Here is an 18,617-nt window from a genome sequence, read left to right on the forward strand (position 1 = left end):
GCAGGACAAGCAGAGAGAAGAATTCTGGGAACAGGAAGGCTGAGTCAGGAGACGCTGCCAGCCATCGCCATGAGGAACAGGATGTCAAGTACCAGTAAGCCACAAGCCATGAGGCAAGGTATAGATTTATAGAAATGGGTTAATTTAAGATATAAGAACGGATAGCAAGAAGCCTGCCACGGCCATACAGTTTATAAGTAATATAAGTCTCTGTGTGTTTACTTGGGTCCAAGCGGCCAGTCGCAGGGCCATAGGAGCTGAACAGAACCAGGAAAACTTTAGCTACACATGGTTGCTCAAACCCTCCTATCTTCTGATGGGCAGCTTACCACCTGTATCAAGCTGCCCCACTGTCCACCTCTCCCTGTTGAGAGACAAGCCCATGAGGAAAATTAAAGTGAGCCATGTTAAGGTGAGTGTGAAGGCTTGGAAAGACTATTCCATGTGCCACTTGGGGACCATTAACAGAGAAAGGGCCCTCTATAGACCCCATGATGAGCCCAGTTAATGGTACTCTGGCTGTCTCGTGCTTCTTTCAAATAGGGTCAGAGCATCAAATAGGGTGCCTTTGCCTGCTCACTCACCCAGGTGGTCCATTCACCTGCTACAGTGTCAGCAGATCATGGGCCACTTGCTGCTCTTGGACCACAGTGGCAGCTGGAACAGGCCTAGTAATGGACTCTCAGGTGTGATCTGACCTAACCTGAAATCACTGATGATGCTGAGCCAACCACATGACTGGAGGGTTGGTAAGACACACACACACACACACACACACACACACACACACACACACACACACACCTCTATGTATGCATATGTTTGCATGTATGCATGCATTAGGGGAGACTGCATGTATAAGAGAATGAACGAGTGTGCAAATGAACAAAAGAGGGGTACCAATTTTTCAAAAGTTGATAGGGAGAAACTGTCTTGAGCAAAATATTTCCATAACCACACCAGATGTATCTCTATGAAGAATAGCACAAAAGGTATTTTATTATAACTTCTCCAAATTTCCAAAATAAACAAGCAAACAAACAAAATGCATGTGCCCTTCTATCAGAGGCATGACGGTAAAGTGCCCAGGAGTTTTAATCAGCCAAGGGGAACATCACAGACACAGAGACAGCAGCCTGAGAAGACAAGCTATTACTCATGGCTCCCCAGAGGGAGGGGGCACATGGGGAGCACCAGGGTCAGGCAGGAGGCAGGAGCAGCAGCAGAAAGCCTTTATTAGGGTTTCCAATCTTCCAATTTAGATGAGTGGGAAACGCAAGGTAAGCAGCCTGAGATAGCCTGAGACTGGACAGTCTAAACAATGTGGGGTTTCCAGGCTACTGGGGTGTGGGTTCTCTAGGAAGGAGGGTATCAAGGGTGGGGATTCAGTTTGGGTTGAATACAAAAGGTGTCCTTACAGGGAATCTTCTGCCACCCCCACCACCCCCCCCCACCACCCCACCCCACCAAACCCCCCCCAAGGCCACCTCTTCCACAAATCCCTGACATTATAAAGAATTGAAGATAAGGAACTCTAGGTTTGTTACCCCAAGGACCTTAGGCAGGCTCCAGAGCCACGTCCTTCCTCAGTTTCCCCATCTGTAAACTGTGAGTGATAATCCCTACCTACAAAGGCTGTTGAAAGAAGCTGACTCTCAGAGGCCTCTGTGAGTGACCGAACTGGAATCTGAGCTGGGAATCCGTGGTACAGGGACTGAAGTTCAATTCCGTCAGCAGTGCAAACACACAGTGACTGTTCGTGGGCCATGGGGGCCAACAAATTGCTGTGCAGTGGGGGAGAGAACTCAGGCTATGAACCAGGTGAACTGCTCTTCAGTCTCTGGGAGCTCTCTGAAGAGTGAGATACTGAAAAGATAAAGACAGAGTGTTCCTTTCCCGGTGTGCCTTAATCTGTGTATCAATAGCAAGATTCATGGGGCTGCTTCCACTCTCCTGTTCTCCAAGCTCTGCTTTAATTCATGGGTCTGTCCTGGAGGCGGGGCTCTGAATCTCATTACATTACATGGGGCGGGGGGGGGGGGGGGGGGGGGGGGGGGGGGGGGGGGGGGGCTGGGGCAGATCGATTCCCTCTAGAAAGGAGGCAATAAATCGTCCATAGACATTATGAGCAAACTGCAGCCGCCAAGAGGGAACACACAAAGCAGGCTTTCTCCAGCCCTGAGTTTGTAAGTCCACTCCTGTCCCAGGTCGACATTTTTGAACCAGCCGAAGACATGAGGCATGGATGTCTCTTAGGACTACCTCCCAGAAACAGGCTTCTCTCTACAAAGGCAGGTTCATAAATAATAACAATAAGCATGCCGTTATTACAGAATAAAAGAACGGCCCAATGCTGGGTCACAGGGGTCAAAATAGCTTTTTGTTATGCAACCATGAAAGGTGAAGCATATGAACACCACACTGACCACAGGGGGAATGGCTATGAGATCCAGATCTGACAAATGCAGCTCATAAAACTGGGTATTGATTATGGCCATAAATATTACAAGGAAATGTACACATGGGGATAAAAAATGACACAGGCCAGACACTAATAGTGATTTTGTTTTTATGAATTTCAGTTTTCTTCTTACCGCTTTTCTCTTTTTTTCCTGTACAAAGTAAACATCCCTTAAATTCGTTTTTTCTAACTGGAAGCTTTCAATGGCAAATGTTAAATGTGGCTTCTTCTGTTCCAATGCCAGGGGACCCACTTAAAGGAACGTGAGCAATGACATTTATTCCTTTCACTTGTTCAACAGTCTGGCATCTATCCTATTCTACAATCCTAAAGGAATCCATTCTTGATCTTCTTCGGGTGCGGGGAAACTCGAGCTTGTTTTATATACCTGAGTGAGTAACACAGCCTGAAATCTGCCTGTTTGCAGATAAAAGCCACACCCAAGATATTGAGAGTCAGAAACCGGTGCCAGTTCACCCTTCCCAGTCCAACAAGGACACATTCCAGAGTTCTCCTGACATAGTGTCTGTTGCCCATCTCATCCCTTTCTATGTTCTATACTTGCCAGCAGCATCAACAAGCCTGAGCATGTGAGCGCCTCTCGTCTGCTTCCCGTCTGGCTACCCTGACCTCCTCCAGGCAATAGCCAGCCTGGAGGTTCCGGAAGGTGCAATCAGGGCCAGTTCCTCCCACCGCTATGGGGCTATCACTACATCAAGTTCCTTTCCCCACCCTGCCCCAGTCCCACGGCCTGAGCTCTAGTCAAAGCCAGTTTCTGCCACTCGGAGGCCCTCGCTCTTTATAGTGCTGAGTGTTGTTACACCACCAGGAAAAGACAGTCTGCGTGCCAACTCACAGCTATTTCCAGCCTGCTTTCCCAGCTGCCTCTTATCTGAGATGTTGAAAAGGAAAATACTCCCGTCAGGAAGGAAAGGGTACGGAGCAGTAATAATGGCCATTCTGGCCAATGAGAAACAAGGTAACACTAGGGACTTGTAGGAAAGGTATGCATTCCCCTTTCCTATTCAGACATAGGAAGCCTGAAGCTGCAGCAGCCACCTTGAACTGTCCTCACAAGGACGATACTCCAGGAGGTGCGAGCACGCTGAAGGCAGTGAGCCTAAGAAGCAGAGGCCAGCTAGGTGGTGGGCAGCATCAGGGAGGTGCCAGAGAAGCCCTGAGAAGGTGCCTTAATCCCCATCCATCCTCTTTCCCCTTCTTCCCGAGTGCTCCTCCTGGGCCACACTAACTCATCTTCTGGAAATGCTCCAGTCCTGGAACCATATATTTTCCTGAGATACACCAGTTATATTATGTCCATACAATGTGGCCGCCTGTGACTGAGTCCAAACTCAGGGGAGGATGGACTACCTTGAGTAGAGTTAGGCTTTCAGGCTGTGACTAGGTCCTGTCCCATAGATGCCCACCAACCACTCCACCCTCTTTCTCTGGCCTGTGGCTCTTTTTCCTCTCAGAACACCCTGCCCAGCTCCAGTTAGTTTAGAGTTCTAGGTAGTTGAGAAGGGCAGATCCTGCAAGAGTTCTGATTGGCTTGCTGTCAGTCGGTTTCCTGGCTGCCGACCAATCATCATTGAGAGGGGTGGAGCTATGCCGCTTGACACAGCCATGCAGCTACGCTCCACCCACTGCGGAGAACAAAGCGGAGCTTAGAGTAAAGCTGAACCGATCTCTGGTCTCCTCCCGCAAGCCATATGATGCACAAGCTTCTGTGAGACACCAAGGGGGACCAGGGTATCTTCCGGGCAATGGCACTCCGGGGCAAAAGCAGCTCCTTCCTCCACAATAGTCACAGCTTGGGTTCCCCCAGGCATAGAGGCTGAAGTCAGTATGTGCATGCAGGTAGGTACAAGAGGAGGAGCCAAGTGTGAGGCAGAAGGCAGAGAAGCCAGTGTCCAGGTAAGGATGGAAGTCATCCCTGTAACAACAGAACATGACGCCAAGGACCCTCTGAGAAGCCCTCAGAAAACCACTGGGATGTTCTGCTTCCTGGACAGGCAGGGGCCCGAGGCCCCAGGAGAGCTGTGCTGGCCAGCAGAAGGCTGGAGTAGAGGCTGGCTAGGGGGTGCAGCATGGCCCCAAAGCCTCTGTCCCACAGGCCAGAGGATACAAGGTCAGGACTGGAATTAGCCTGACAAGGAATAGTTCAGTCAAAGAAGGGCACTTCCGGGATACAGCCTCAGGGCTGTCCTGCTGGTGGCCACACATTATTCCACAAAGTTCTCTAATTCTGTGATGCCTATTAAATTCAGTCCTGAGTTCTAGATAAAGAAGTGAGGCTCAGGGACTCTAAGTTACTTCCTCAGAGCCATCCAGCTGGGAGAGGGCATATCAGTATTGGAATCCAGATGTTCCTTTTCTCTGTAACCCAGGTGTCCCCGAGAGCACCAGCCCTATGGCCACCCCAGAGACCTTAAGGGAAGGAGAAATTAAAATGAGATTTCCTGACAGTTGCTGACAGGCAGCCTTCTCACGCAGCCCTGCTCAGCCAGCCTGTGGTTGCAAATACTAGACAATCTTTCATTTAAACTCAAATATATCCGTGAAACTGAACTGTTCCATGCAGAAAAGCCTAATTGGAAAAAAAGAAAAGGGAAAGAAAGAAAGAAAAAAGAAAACCACCAGCAGCAACAAAAATTGTTAGGGATCCATCCAGAAAGAACAACGACCTTGAGCTGTGGAAGCCAGAGCATTGGCAGCCTCAGCCCAGTCTCCCCTGAGAGCTACAGCATTTCATTCTTGAGCCTGGAAAGCATACATCCAGGCCCAGCAAGGTATTTAATTATCGAGCATCTCAGCATTTCAACTGTGCTCACCACAAGCCCTGCTTTGCACAGGTCACTGGGAGTCACTGGGCCTCTACCAACTCCCATAAATCATTGCAGCCTGGCAGAAGCCCAGGCACGGGGCAGCAGCGGCAAAATCACACAGAGTGCAAAGAGAGGCCTCGGGCCATTCATCGGAGAGCTGGGGCTGGAGGGGCACAGATGATGATTAAGAGAAAATGATTTGTGGCCCTGGGGGAGATGCTTGGAAGGAAAGGGCAGCATTTGAAAAAGAAACCGCATGGTTAGCCATGTTATCAGGGGAAGACCGCACAGGAGACCCCAGAGTTCAGCCACAAGTTAAAGAGAAGATATCCTCTCACAGGACACCATGCCCACTTATTATGCAGCCCAGGAAAGCATGGCTCAGGAAGGGACCTGAAGACTCTAGACCCCGACTTCAGGAAGGTTGGATGGGGCACTGAGCAGTAGGTTCAACGTCACGTGTATAGATTGGGGTAATTCGCTCCTGAGCCACGTTCCTGACCAAGGACGTGACCCAGGACCACACTCCGTGTGGGGGCAGGTGCCAAGGAGGCATGGAGCTCAGGCTGTGCTAGATTCAGAGTTGGCGTGTGATGTGTTGCCTTGGGGTGTTTGCTGCAGGAGCCAGAGAGGGAGGAGGGAAGAGCCCACCCCCGCTGGCTCATGGAAACGACACTTAGTGCCTGCACATCTGGAGGGTGCCCTAAGGAAACTGCTAGACAGCCTCTGTGACTTCAGTTTAATTTATCCCCCTTTACAGCAGTCCCCTGCAGTTGCCTTGCTGAGGCCCCTATGCCTGGCAGTGTGCTGACACCTCCTGCTTGAAGGTTTCTGAAAGTGTCAATCAGATCTTTGCAGGCCAGGTGGGCAGAGTGTCCTGAGGGACTCAGATATGCGATCTGGGGAAGCTCCACCTTCGCCCTGTGCAGCCAGGGCTGAGAATCACTGAGCCAGGCCATGTTCCCGTGCCTGAGTGGGGAAACAGACCCCCAGGTGCCACAGACTTCCTCAAGGCTGGAGGCTTGGGGCTTCTCAAACAGCACTTCCCACTGATCCTCACTGGGACAAGCATGTCCTCCACTTCCCAGGGGGAAAAAAAAAGCCATCACTGAGATGGCAGCAGGATCTGGGAGGAAAGGAAAAGGGACAGTAGAGTGTCTGTGGGGGGCTGGGGAGCAGGGCTCAGCTCCCATCTAATCTGAAAGATACTATCTCTGTGGCCCTACTCAAAAAGTCTCCCCATGGAAACCAAGCATCTGGAAGCAGTGGCAACCGAGCCTCTTCCCCAGCTGACTAGCTTTTGGCCATAGGAGGGATGGGAGCACAGAGGAAAGGCAAACCTGGAAGATGACAGGGCAGCATGGCTGCAAGAGAGACAGGTTGGTGAGGACAAGGCTCTCGGAGCCCAGAGTGTCAGCAGGAGCCACAGAGGATGCCCAGACTATGAGCGACCAACACCAATACTGGACAACAAGAATCCTCTCATCTCTGTCCCATGAGTTGATGTTTAGAAAAATTGCCAGGCAAGAATCAATGACTAACTCTATGCTCCCTTTACAAAGATCCATAGAGATGCTCCATGGTTGGTAATACTCCCTGCTGGGAGGTCAGCTGCCATTGTTAGCTCAGTACCTCCCACTGGGCAGGCAATGGCATTGAGGATAAGCAAGGAAATGAGGAAGTGCCTAGAGTGACTACTCATCACATATTCCAGGCTTGGGTGAGGATTCAGGACAAGGACCTGGGAGTCATTCACAGGCTGTCTTCGCACATGCGGCTTTCTCATTCACGTCTCTAAAAGACCCTCCGAAGGAGGCAGGCAGATCTGTAGCTCACTCCCTGCCTCTCTCCAGGCTGTCCTAAATTTTAATTAGCAATAATCATCATAAACATTTTAGAGTACTTGAGCATCTACAAACCACTTTGCACACATTATCTCCCTGGGAACTCATGGAGTTCTGTACATGGGGACCTGTGAACGAGCTACTTTCTGGATGGTAGCCAGGGCATTGCCTGTTGCAGGGAGGGCTGGGCCTGGCATTCTCTGTGGTCTCTAAGTACTAGAACTCTTACAGAAGTTGCTATTTTTTTATTTTGCGTAGCCAAGCAGCAATGCCACGAAATTCAATAACTACTGACTCTGGATGAGAATCTGATGTTCATGAAAGGTGTGCATCGGGCTCAAGGGCCACAGCAAAGGAGAGTGGAGCTGGGACTCAACCCTGGGTCTGTCTGACTGCAAGAGGTCGTAAGGACAGCGATAATAATGAAGATACAGGACACCAACTGATGTCACCCGAGCCAAGCACAGAACCGGGCATTTGGCATGTTCTATCATCTTATTCACAGCTAACAAGGAAAGAAAGGCAGAGTGCCAGCAGAAGTGGGTGGAGAGGTTGGTAGAACCACCCTGGGGCAGAAGGCTGGATAAAGGAGAAGCAGAGCTGAGTCAGGCCCAAGCTGGAGATGGGGACACAGTCTGAGCAGGCAAGTGGAGAAACAGGCTCTGGGTAGCGTGAGCCCCAGATAGGGGCCTTGGAAGCCGGGAGGGGGCTCTGTCCCAAGATTCCACCTCATCCTGGGTCCAGCCTGAGACAGACCTCACCCACTGGCGTTATGGTTACTTGTAAGGCAAAGCTGTGAGCGTCTAATAAACTATAGGAGCCTGTAGTCCAGGGCTGGGGCCCAAACGAGGGGCCACTGGACCAACTACAGGTCATGCATCCTTGGAGTTCTGCCTTGAAGATGACATCCACCACCACCCTGCCCAGCTGCCTGCCTCAACCATTAGGGTCATTGGAACAAGAGAGTAAAAAGAACAGTGGATGCCCTTGTCAGCACTGTTGAAATCAGAGGCTAGACATAATTGGAATCTGGGTCTCTGCTCCCATGCCAACGGGAGCCTCCCCAATGGGGATGGAGGGGAGGGAAGGGGACAGTCTGCTAAACCTATATAAAGCAGTTTTAACCAAAGCTTTGTGGCATAGGCCTATAATTCCAGTTACTGATGTGGGGATTGGAGATAAGACAGGAAGATCATGAGTTCAAGGCCAACTTGAGTAACTAAGATCCTCCCTAGAAGAAAAAAATATGGCTGGGGATGTAGTTCAGTGCTAAGGTGATTAAATGTATGTGTGAGATGAGTCTGGAAAAGCGGTCAAAGAGTTCAGGGATAGGGTGGGGTGGAATGGAAGAGGTTCCCAGTGTTCCCAAAGATAGAGGGGCAAGAAGGAAACTCCTAGGGAGCAGGAGCAGAAGGCAGAGCAGCTGAGTAGAGGCTTCTAGAAGCTTGATCAGGCTGAGTGAACTATGGAGAGGTGATGGTCTCCAAGCTCCCATGTTTTATTATGAGGCATCCTTTCCAGGTAGGGAGGGATAGGGAGCCTTGTGGCTTGTTTAGGAAGTGATGAACATTCAGCTTATGACCAGAGAACTGGAGATACAGACTCAACCCAAGGCTGTGGGCAGAGTGGCATGGTGGGGAAGGTGGCAGGGCTGGTCACTAGGTCCTACATTCACTTGTTTGAGGCAGGTGTTCACATAGCCCCCATTGGCTTTGACCTCCTTACTTAGCTGAGGATAGTTTTGAACTTCGGTTTCTCCCGCCCCCACATCCTGAGTTCTAGTACAGGCATGTGCCACCATATCCAGCTTGGGCTCAGTTATTGAAGGCTGACTGTATCTTGTCATCATAAAAGTGGGTTGCTATGGCAACCTGCCCCCTTACAAATGTTTACGGCAAAGGGCCCACAGTCAACAGAGTGATCTCTGGCTCTGGAGCCATGTCTGACAGGAGAGACACTGGGTGAGGACAGTACCACCACTTGGCCTTGGCCTTGGGAAGCAGGGAACGGCTGGAGTTATGGAGGCAAGGAAGCTGGTAGGGAAGGCTTAGGAACCAGGAAAGAGACAAAGAGGCCCGCTGTAGGGAGAGTCCTTTACATGACGACAGACATGGAGACCCCACAAGGAAGGCTGTGACAGTGAAGCAAGGGGTCTAGGGACCACTGCCCACTGGGATCCCTGGCCACGGAGAAGGCTGAGCCATGCATGGATGAAGAGTGGGGCAGTGACGACTGTGACTCCCCAGGGTGTATTCTGTTTGTGTGTCTTTCCGGAAGGTGGAATTTGGTCAGTCTGGTAACTTAAATATTCATAACTGCCAAACATGGAAAGAACTCAAATGATCAGCAACTGAAGAATTGACCACTGAGCCAGGATCTACCCATATTACTCAACCACATACTGCTGGTCCCTTACCTCCATAATCCCAACCCTGGGTGGGCTGGGGGCAGAAGCATTGCCATGACTTCAAGGCTATCCTGGACTACAAAGTGAAACTCTGTCTTAGAAGAATAAAACAAACATAAGAATTGAAATGAAATAGTAGACCTCCATTGGTTTAAAAGCAGCCAGCCAGCAAAGTGCCTGTGCCCTCAGGCAGGGAGACCATATTTATGATCCACAGAAAACGCCAGATGAATTGACTGAACCCAGTTTCGAAGCTCAAAGGACATCCACCTTCCCCTATTACCCTCATCCTCCCAGCTGCTTTCTACAGCACCAGGCCCAGACCCTTGTCATTCGAGAGCTCAGTGCCCACCTCCCCCTCCCACCCATGGTCACATTCATCCCTCCACACCCTCCTGCTCCACAAACTTCCTACTGCTTCATTTCATTTCAATTTTTTATTTCCTCATTCAGGAATTGCTCCTCAGCCTCTCCTTGGCTAGCTCTGTGCAGAGGGAAGAAGCAGCCACCAACAGATGTGTGTCTGTCTGCTCGTCAGATGTGTGGACTACTTTAAGCAACAAGCAGGACCAGGGTTTGCAGGAGAGACTAGAAGGGAGTAGTGTTACCTCAGCTGCCCAAGCAGCCCCACTGGGCATGAGAACCGGAGCTCAGGCATCAGGGGGTCAGAAGGAAGCTACACAACACTAGGTCTGATGGTCACTGTCCAAGGCCAGCCTCAGGACCCCCCATTCCTCAAAGGCAGGGTCCTCCAGCCCTCGCCCTCCTCCATCCATAGCTGCCCATTCGCTGCTCTACACAGCCATCTAGTCTTCCTGTCTTGGCCCTTGGACTACTAATCCCAACCTCCCAAGCTCCCAGTTCAGCTTGAGTGGGGCCTCCTCCTGGACCCTGGTTCAGGTGCACTGCCCAATTCCTCTGCTGCCCAGGTTCCCTCCCAGCAATTGCTGTGCAGAGTTGCCACTAAGTCCTGCTCTGTGCCCCTGGGTGGACTGTGGAACCAGCCCCACTCCTCTCTTAGTCCCAGTTCCAACTCCTTTGAGGGACCCACAAACACGAAGCTGAAATTAACACATGGAACCCACGATATTAAGAGACATAATGTTTATAGACATCTATAAATGGCAAGTGTTCATGAGACACATGATGATTGAATTCAGAGACGCTCATTAAGTCAGAAATAAAACTCGGTCACAAAAGGCCCTGGGACAGTGCTCATGTTCCATCCACTGAATAGCTATCATGGGAGGGTCCTAAATCAGAGCGGCAAGGGCATTCACCATGTAAGAGCAGAGGTGAAAGCGCTGAACAGAGCTCTCTATGGGCACACATATACATCCCCACGCATCCAGACACACACGCACAGGACAGCTATCAGCTTGACAGCCACGACAGCCAGCCGCAGCTGAGCTCTGGGTCTCCAGAGAGCACGTGGGGCAGATGACAAATGGCCTTTGTTGCTCAGACAGTGTTTCATGGAAGCAGGAGCAGGTCCTTGTGGGCATATAGATGGGAACTGAAAGATGGAGACTTCCCTGAGAACCTGCAGGAAGCGCTGTGGGCACAAATGCTTCTATACACTGCAACCTCAGGCCGTCAGCCTCACAGGGGGTGGCTGTGCTGCTCCCGAAGGGTCGGTGATTCCGATACACAGACACAACACCCCCAGAAGCTCACTGAAGTCTATATGGCAGATGCTTTTAAAGCTGCTCTGCTTTTCCCCACCGAGTAAGTATTAGGTTCCCCTTCGAGACACTTGGGGGAAACAGATTAAAAATAAACACTGAGTCAACCTTCCCGGGGCTGTGTGTTAACAGAGCTGAGGTTGTAAAGCTGTGGGAGGCTTCTGCACTCAACATTTTACCTTTCCCCCAGCATTATCATCACAGGAGCCATTATCCACAGCTCCTTCCTCACTGGGTCCCCACATCCCAAGATGGTCCTCAACACATACAGCTCTCGGTACTCAGGGCACATGAAACAGTGCTTCATTGTCGTGCTGGAGCATTATTTTCTTAATGCAATTGGATGTCTTTCCTGTTTCTGATAATTTTCTATTACAAGTCAGACTGTGACACATTGTACAATTAGTTATATCTGTGTCTCAGTGACCAAGAAACCCCAGAGTGGGTTGTTACTGGCAGGCAAAGCAATGGCGAGCAGTGGGTTGGTGGCTTGAGGCTGTGGTAAATGAGCTGCCACAGTCTGACCCAGGCTACAAAGCACCTAGTTATGAGATGCTTTGTCGCCGGTGGGGAGAAACCAACAAGGCAAACATCCAGCAGGACTTCTGAGCAGAGGGATGTGGAGAGTAGAAAGGATGAAGGGCGGGGCGCTCATTAAGCCTGAGCATCCAAATGCTCTCTGAACCACGAAGGACCACAGTCCGTCCCCACCCCATCCCCCACAGAAATCACACGGATGGCTAAATGCTTGGTGACCACAAACATGTGCACTTTCTCATTAGCTCTCTTTGTAAATCTTGGCAAAATAAGATTTTCAACATGGTGGTGCTTTTATAGCTATAAAAATGGAGGCTTTCCAAATCAGTCTTACTGTGGAATAATGCTGTGTCAGAGAATGAACTTTGAGCTACTGTCTTAGTTAGGGTTTCTATTGCTGTGAAGAGACACCATGATCACAGCAACTCTTATAAAGGAAAACATTTCATTGGGGCTGGCTTACACTTCAGAGGCTTAGTCCATTGTCATCATGGCGGACAGCAAGACTGGATGCAGACAGACATGGTGCTGGAGAAGGAGCCAAGGGTTCTACATCTGGATTGGCAGGCAGCAGGAAGAGAGAATGGTGATGGGCCAAGCTTAAGCTCCTGAAATCTCAAAGTCCATCCCCAGTGACAACTTCATCCAAAAATACATACTGACTCCAAAAAGGTCACATGTCCTAATCCTTTCAAATAATGCCACTCCCTATGAGCCTATGGGGGCCATTTTCATTCCCACCACCACAGCTATTTACATCATAGTTTGTCCAAGGGCCTTCATTTAAGGCTTCCAATACACAAGAAGCTGGGAACTCCAGGCTCACCATCTTGTTTAGTAGAGGGAGGCCTCTACCTATGCAAAGGGTATGGATGCTGTCAAGGCCTCCAACTTCTTTACCAGCAGACATTTTTTTCCAAGCTAGGATATGTGCCATCTCAAGGCTATCCCCCACCCAGCAATCCAGCTAGGCATAAGGACACTATTTTGTGAGGCAAGTGTATTAATACTTCATTGCTTGACTCTGGTACCCAGTGTGACATGTGTGCTTTTCAGAAACAAGAGCTCAGACTCCTCAGCTCGTCCCTAGCCTGGTGATGACAGCATCTTGAACTGGAAGCCAAGTAGAAGGAAAATGAGATTCACTGTGAGCTCCTTGTGAGCAGCAGAGCAGCAAGAGAAGTGAGCAATTCGGGGCACAAAATGAACATGGGAGCTACATGCAATGGTGACTCAGGTAGGCCCAGCCCAAAGGATGCCCTTGGAATTCTCCATCTGTCTGTGCTCCTGAAGAAACAGGAGTCAGTGAGACATGGGAACATCCCATGCAATGACCTTTCTGTACTACCCTCTCATGAAGGATGTGGAAGTACCAAAGATGTCCCATCACTAAGGGTTGTTACGATGACGATGGGTTCCACAGGAGCCACCCCACAGTGAGCAAGCTGCCCTGGGCTCTCCCAGGCCTGGAAGACTAGAAGCTTGTGATAGCTTTTACATGATTGATTTCTAGTCTCCTGAGTGTTCATAGGCTTTAAATGTTGTCCTGCATGTGTCTACAGGATGCAGCAGATACTTTAGACACAGGGAAACTAAGAGGCAGGTCCAGGGAAGACTGGATTCTGGAGGGATGCTGCTCTGTGTGATGTGATGCAGAACTGAGAATCAAGGGACCGCCTACCTGTCATGTACACAGGTTTCCCCTCTCTCCCTAGGAATGTAGGAGTGTAGACTGGGTGGTCTCTGTCCACCCAGGTGCTCGGCAGTCAGAGGCATGGCTGCTGCTCTTCATGGCCAGGTGATACTTCAACTTCCCTACAGAGATCACCTTCCTCATCTCTGGTTCTCAGTCCCAGGTTCATCTTGTTGTTTCTGTCAGTAGTATTAAATTTTACTGAATTCATCTGAATTCATCTGAATTCAACTGAATTCATCCCCTAATATATATGAGCCCATTTTTCCAGTTGTCCCCTCCCATAAAGCTTTTAGAAAAGCCAACGCAAGCTTTGAGAATCTCAGAGCAGCAAGCATTTTTAAGAACGTTAAACAACACATTTTCTAACCCTCCCCAGAATCATCCTGTAGAGTGTGGACAGTAGCTTTGATCAGTACAGATCTATAGCCTATCTGGACCAGCAGACAGAGAACTACCCCTGGGCCTGCTCTGGAACCTGGCCTTCCCCATGAGGGCATGCAAACATGTTCCTAGTTTGCTGTGTGGCTGTGAGCTACAGTGTTGATCTCCTTGGATCCCCTGCTTAAATTCAGTTCTGTGTCCATGTTGCCTGTATGGAACAAGAAGAAAAGCTTGCAGCAAAGCCTCTTGCATTAGTGAGCAAGCCTCTCTGGCCGCCTAGCAGAGCTCATGGTGGGAGCGAAAGTCTGGTCCTAGTCCAGTGAGACAGAGGAGAGTGGCTTGATGTGTGGCTGGCCAGGGCTGATTCAAGCCCTACTGAAAAGAAACCCCAGGGACAGAGTGAGAGCTAAGGTGGCCCCTGGGTGGGCCCTATCCACTGGGAGTCCAGGCCACATGGCTGGCATGCTCCTGAGTTCCGTACAATTTGTGTCCTGGACAAAGAGAAGAACTAGCTAACAGTCCCTACTACTGATGAACAGAGCAAAAAACACCACGTGAGCTCTCTCTTAGAAAGTACAGATGAAGTGGGAGATAGGGTGTTTGCTCTGGAGTGAAGATCCCATACACTACACACACACACACACACACACACACACACACACACACACACACACCCAGAAGTCTGGTTGGTGTGGAAATCTCAGTTCACTCTCTCAGGTAGGAAGACCCACCTAGCCATCACAGATGGCATGGTGCCGTGGTAAAAGGACTTGGCATTTTTAAACTTTATGCCGCTGTGCATTCAGCCCAAACAGAACACTGAATTGACTGTTGATCTTTTTTGAGGCTAGTGACAGGTGCTACAGTCCTCCCTCCTTTCCCCACAGCAGAAACAAAGTGTCCCTGTTGGCCCCAGGGCTCAAGAGCATACAGGGACCCTATACTGGGTGGGGCACCTGCTACCGAGCTAGGTCTTCCATAGCTAGGTAGAGTCTCAGCATTTCCCACTTGCAGTGTTTTCCAGTCACAGTTTACACTGAGTTCATTGGATGGAAACCTGCTGTGAGCTGGGGAGTGCTTGCACTCTCACATCACCAAGAGGAAAGGATGCTAAAGACAAAGCGCCCCACCCCCACCCAGGAATGCGGCTCTGAACAGGACAGGCAGGAAGAACTGCAAGTCTGCTGTGTGGACCTGAGACCTGACTCCATCCTCCACACTCCGGAGTGGCTGTCACCTCCTCACCCTTCATCACAGCCACCTCAACCGTGCCTGTGATACCTGTCTGTGAGGCCAAAGCAGCTGTCTCATGGGGCAGGTTCACCACAGCCTGAGTCATAGTGTGGATTCTACCTGTCACCTTCAGAGAAGATCTGAGGCTGAGCCTGTGGTCGGTCACATCAAGGAAACTAGTGCTTGGATCTTCCCAGTCTGTCCACTCCCCCTACCCAGCCCCTGTGCGTGCACATGTATGTGAGTGCACTGGCCCTTTGGATGACAGCTCCTGTGTCCACATCTCCCACACTCACCAGCTGTCCCTGGGCTCAGGTTCCCCTTGTTCACTTATTCACTGTGTTGACACACAGCAAGCTCAGATCCAAGGACCTGCTCCTGGGATTCAAATCCCTGCTCCTCTGTGCCTTCCCAGCACCAGCCATGAACGGCTCGGCTTCTAAGTATGAGGTCCAGGCTGACCTCAGGGGTCATTCTCCACAGGGTCATGACTTGCATTTGCCAAGGGCTCTGGGCCCATGTCATGTGGCTTGGGCAACAGCAATGTTCCCTTTGTCCTGACCCCCACGAGGCCACACAGCCCGAGGTGCTGAAGCAGTCAGGTAGGCTGGATGAAAGCCCTTCCTCGGGACAGAAAGAATCCTAAATGCTAGGTCCTGACTAGGATCCTGGGGATACACCTGCAGTGGGGAGAGGCTGGGAGGGGTGTCAGGAGGGAGGGGAAATGAAGAGAGACAGAAGGGCACGTAAATGACAGTCTGGGCTAGCAAACTTGAACAAGGGAAGGTTTGCTACAGTTCACGGCTTCAGAGCTTTCACTCTGAGGTCAGTTGGCTCCACAGTCTGCCAAGGTGAGGCAGGCTCTAACAGCGGTGGGAGCTTGTGGAAGGGGCGGGTGCTCACCTCGCGACAGCCAGGACGGAGATGTGGGAAGGACCAGGCCCCGCATAGAACACCAAGGACCCATTTCCCTCCCAGCACCAGGTAAAATAAGGGCTGGGAATCGGTAAAATGCTTGCCATGCAACGTGAGAAACTGAGTCCACTCCTCCAGAACCCACGTCAAAAAGCCAGGTGCAGTAGCATGCACTTGTAACCCTAGTGTTGAGGAGGTGGAGACGGGACGATCCCTAAGGCTTGCCGGCCAATGACTCAAGCTGAATCCATGGGCTCCAGGCTCACCAAGAGATTCTGTGTCCAGAAAATAAAGCGGGGGAGGGAGGAGGGTGGACGGTGTCAGAGAAAGACACCTGGCTTCAACCTCTGGTTTCCACACGCATGAACACACATGTGTACCTGCACACACGCGTCCAGACGTGAAAGAAAACAGAACGGCTTTATGATCAATATACTAGATCCCTGATCAAGCTACTGTTTAGTTCTCCCAGGGCCTCAGTTTCTGCAGTGAGACAGTTGGGCTGACTCACCCCCAGGTCTCAGATAACTGTTTTAGTTTTCTCAACTTAATTTGAATCCATCCAGTTTCAATTCTGCTTAATATCACACAAGACCAATTCTTCTTATTCATTGCAAAAACCTGTCACAGCCCTTTCATAATATGCTGTCAACTCTCATCCCCCCTCTCGTCACTGAAGACAAATGATGCCTCGTTTCCGCTTTTGCTTCAACCCCATCTTCCAAGTTTGCCACGGAGACAGATGGCCCCTCCATCAAGGAGCACGCCTCCTCTCAATGCCTGTGCTCATCTGCTTCGCTGATTTATGGGGAAAACCGAGCAAATCAGTTGCCACCCGGACCGCCAGCCCAGTGAGGTAGTGGCATCTCTCATGTCCCCTCTGCACCAATTCACTTGTCCACAGTGGATCTAGAATGGATCTCCGAAGCCACAGGAGATGGGCTTGCTTCTCCAAGCTTTCCCTTGGCTGCCTGGTGGCTCTGGGCTTGAAATCTGCTGCTATCTGCTGAGCCTCTTTCTCTGACTGATCCTGAAGGCCCATCCTTTTCATCTCAGCATGGAGACTGTGACGACCTGGGCTCTGCTCTTTGTGGGACTTATTCATCTTCCTCCTGCCTCCTTGCACAGCAGCGTCCTCTGCTGAGTGTCTACACTAATGGGAGTGACCAGTCAGGTGTAGGAGGCCCCTCCAGCCTGCCACAGATGGTCTCTGGCAGGATTCCTAGCCTGGACTAGGTGCGCCTGTTGGCTCTCCTACTGGTGAAAAAATACCTTAGAAATTCAACTTACAAAGAAGAAAATCCTTTGAGGTTACATCCCATGGTAACCCACGGTCACTTGATCCCGTTGCTTTAGGCCTGTGGCAGGGCAGACCATCATACCAGGAACTGGCTCCCCTGATGGCAGTCAAGAAGCAAAAAGAGAGGAAGGAGCCATAGTCTCAGAATCCCACTGAAGGACATGCTCCCAATGACCTCACTTCCTCCCTCTAGACCACACCTCCTAAAGAAGCCATCACCTCCAGATGTTACCTTAGGCTGAGGACCAAGTCTTCCACATGTGGGCCTTTGAGGAACATTCCAGATCCCAACCTCCTTCACCAAGCCTGGCTCTCTTACTTGCACCTGCCCCACATGGTGGGGGACACCAGATTTTCTAGGTTTCTCCTGGCACACATGTGGTTCCTTTAGTCTCTACAGCATCAGCCACCTTCTGAAGATGTAACTACATGATTATGCCTCTCTATGTAACCAGAACTGCAGCTTCCTTTTCAACTCCAGACTCGCGGGCTTCAGAAGTTTCGAGGCAGGAGCAATCAATAAGCAGCTGGAGAAGTGAGACCAGGAACATTTGACAGCCGGCTCCCCAAGGTCTCCTAGAGGCGGGCTATGGCTAGATCATTTTAATTTCCTTGCTGGTGAAGACCACCCCCAAAACCTACACAATGCTCTTCAGGTATCGTGAGAACCCAGTGTCCCTGCTGGTAGACACATAAATGAAAGTCAACACACCTTCTCAAGCCTACCTTTCGGTGGGAATCTACTCACCCACACAATAAAGATCGTAGGTACATTCTCACCCACAGCCCAGTTCACTGTGGCAGGTGTCCTCACAATCCTGCACTCTCACTGAAAGCACCCAGGTGCCCTTCTCTTGGCCCCAGAGTGCTGCAGGACTCCTACCACCCCGCCATGGTTTTTCATGGTTCTGAAAACTTGCTAGTGACAAAGCAAAGCTGTCACCTCCCTAGGCTGCCAGCACTGCTGGATGGACAGTGTTTGCAGAAGTCCATGTCACTGCCCATTAACAGGGTTCTCAAAATGTAAGTCTTGCCGAGGGGTGGTTCTAGTAAAGTCCTACACGAAGATCCCTCCCACCTCAGTGTGCACAGCTATTTGGAGTGCGACCTGCCCTGCTCCTCCTGGCAAGAGGTAGCCTTTCTCCTCAGGTCTGGAGCAGCCTGACACCTCCTTACACCAGAGAGAGAAGCAGTGAGAATTTCAAGCTTGTGCCCCAGGAGACCTTCAAGTTCCTGCTCTCTCTCAACACAGCCTCTACACCTCCATATGCAGAAACCCGAAAGAGTATCCATGAGGCTGAGGACTCGTGTATAAGAAAGAGGAGCATCC

General features: G+C 50.6%; 1 protein-coding gene across 11 annotated transcripts in view; it reads right to left on the minus strand.

The window, feature by feature from the left end:
- Nucleotides 1-18,617, minus strand: part of CUNH4orf50 (chromosome unknown C4orf50 homolog) — a 92,145-nt gene that overhangs the window by 13,710 nt on the left and 59,818 nt on the right. For 2 of the 11 annotated variants that reach the window (XR_008217634.1, XR_008217635.1), the window contains exon 12: nucleotides 12,226-12,317. The exons of the other annotated variants lie outside the window; for them this stretch is intronic. The gene's annotated coding sequence lies outside the window, so the exon portion shown is untranslated. The remainder of the gene's footprint in view (nucleotides 1-12,225; nucleotides 12,318-18,617) is intronic. 11 annotated transcript variants of the gene reach the window in all.

The sequence above is a fragment of the Peromyscus californicus genome, unplaced genomic scaffold (assembly GCF_007827085.1).
Source record: "Peromyscus californicus insignis strain IS unplaced genomic scaffold, ASM782708v3 Scaffold_13__1_contigs__length_99412109, whole genome shotgun sequence".
NCBI classification, from domain to species: Eukaryota; Metazoa; Chordata; class Mammalia; order Rodentia; family Cricetidae; genus Peromyscus; species Peromyscus californicus.